This window comes from Aquarana catesbeiana, linkage group LG04 (genome assembly GCF_042186555.1).
Source record: "Aquarana catesbeiana isolate 2022-GZ linkage group LG04, ASM4218655v1, whole genome shotgun sequence".
Taxonomy (NCBI): Eukaryota; Metazoa; Chordata; class Amphibia; order Anura; family Ranidae; genus Aquarana; species Aquarana catesbeiana.
Window position 1 is genome coordinate 249,680,759 of NC_133327.1, and position 2,641 is coordinate 249,683,399.

Consider the following 2,641-nt stretch of genomic DNA (forward strand, 5'->3'; position numbering starts at 1 on the left):
CCCTCTTCTGTGATCCTGACCACTCCCTCCTGTTCAGTGCCCCCATGGCAAGCAGCTTGCTATGGGGACACCCAAGCCGAGTCACAGCTCCCTGTGTCCATTCAGACACGGAGCCCAGACCCAGCCCAGGCTCAGGCCCCAACCCTCTCCCCTGATTGGCTAGCTGACTATGATTGACAACAGCGGCAACCAATGGTGCCGCTGCTGTGTCTCAGCCAATCAGGAGGGAGAATCTTGGACGGCTGAGAAACTTGTTAGACATCGCTGGACAGAGAGGGACCTCAGGTAAGTATTAGGGGGGCTGATTGAGGCTGCTGCACACAAAATGACCTTTTATACTTAAAAAAATATTCCAAAATCGGGGGTCGTCTTATACGCCGGTATATGGATGTCAGCCCGCTGGATGTGCATTAATGTCCGGGCTGAGCCAATCACGGCAAGTGATGTATTCTATTAATGAATACAAAGCCTGCTCGGATTGGCTTTCAGATTCAGAGAGGCGCGGGCTGATGATGTTCCAACCTCTGCCAATCACGGCGAGCGATGTATTCTATTAATGAATCCAAAGCCTGCTCGGATTGGCAGAGGTTGTGATATCATCAGCCCACGCCTCTTTGAATCTCAAAGCCAATCCGAGCAGGCTTTGTATTCATTAATAGTAGGGATGAGCTTCGTGTTCGAGTCGAACCCATGTTCGACTCGAACATTGTCTGTTCGCCCGTTCGGCGAATTGTGAACAATATGGGCCGTTCGCGCCAAATTCGTGTGGCGCGTCACGGCCCATAATTCACTGCGGCATCGCAGTGCATTGCTTGCTGATGATTGGCCAAGCATGCACTATGACCCGCATGCTTGGCCAATCACAGCGCCGCGTTAACAGAGAGCCGTAATTGGCCAAAGCCAAGGAGGCTTTGGCCAATTATGGCTCAGGGGATTTAGTACACGCCCCACACTATATAAGGCCGCCTGCACGGCGGCCCTGTGCAGTGTGTTCCGGTGTGCTGAGAAATAGAGAGAGAGAGAGAGAGACAGTGTCATTTCATTTGAGTTAGCTAGATTAGGCAGGACAGTCAGTCAGTTAGCTGCACTTAAAGTGTATTGTCTATATATATGCATCCCAGGTGTTGCATATATATATATATACACTGTATTCAGTTTAGCTAGATCCGTTCCTGTTATCTTCTAGACTATTTACATTTAGTGCAGTGCGTCCTGCTCACAGTGTTCAGCTAGATCCGTTCCTGTTATCTTCTTACTGACAGGCCAGGCTTGTCTTGTTACAGTATTTTGAAGAAAATTACTGGTGTTCTTTTGATCCTATTAGTACCACAGTCAGGCAGCTAGACTATTTACATTTAGTGCAGTGCGTCCTGCTCACAGTGTTCAGCTAGATCCGTTCCTGTTATCTTCTTACTGACGGGCAGGCTTGTCTTGTTACAGTATTTGAAGAAAATTACTGGTGTTCTTTTGATCCTATTAGTACCACAGTCAGGCAGCTAGACTATTTACATTTAGTGCAGTGCGTCCTGCTCACAGTGTTCAGTTAGATCCGTTCCTGTTCTCTTCTTACTGACAGGCAGGCTTGTCTTGTTACAGTATATAAAGCTACCTGAAGAAAATTACTGGTGTTCTTTTGATCCTATTAGTGCCACAGTCAGGCAGCTAGACTATTTACATTTAGTGCAGAGCGTCCTGCTCACAGTGTTCTGCTAAACCTACAAGTTAGTGGGGTGTGTCCTGCTCACAGTGTTCAGCTAGATCCGTTTCTGTTATCTTCTTACTGACAGGCAGGCTTGTCTTGTTACAGTAAATACAGCTACCTGAAGAAAATTGCTTGTGTTCTTTTGATCCTATTAGTACCACAGTCAGGCAGCTAGACTATTTACAGTTAGTGCAGTGTGTCCTGCTCACAGTGTTCTGCTAAACCTACAAGTTAGTGGGGTGCGTCCTGCTCACAGTGTTCAGCTAAACCTACAAGTTAGTGGGGTGCGTCCACCTCACAGTGTTCAGCTAAACCTACAAGCTAGTGGGGTGCGTCCTGCTCACAGTGTTCAGCTAGATCCGTTTCTGTTATCTTCTTACTGACAGGCAGGCTTGTCTTGTTACAGTATTTTGAAGAAAATTACTGGTGTTCTTTTGATCCTATTAGTACCACAGTCAGGCAGCTAGACTATTTACATTTAGTGCAGTGCGTCCTGCTCACAGTGTTCAGCTAGATCCGTTCCTGTTCTCTTCTTACTGACAGGCAGGCTTGTCTTGTTACAGTATATAAAGCTACCTGAAGAAAATTACTGGTGTTCTTTTGATCCTATTAGTACCACAGTCAGGCAGCTAGACTATTTACATTTAGTGCAGAGCGTCCTGCTCACAGTGTTCTGCTAAACCTACAAGTTAGTGGGGTGCATCCTGCTCACAGTGTTCAGCTAGATCCGTTTCTGTTATCTTCTTACTGACAGGCAGGCTTGTCTTGTTACAGTAAATACAGCTACATGAAGAAAATTGCTTGTGTTCTTTTGATCCTATTAGTACCACAGTCAGGCAGCTAGACTATTTACAGTTAGTGCAGTGCGTCCTGCTCACAGTGTTCTGCTAAACCTACAAGTTAGTGGGGTGCGTCCTGCTCACAGTGTTCAGCTAAACC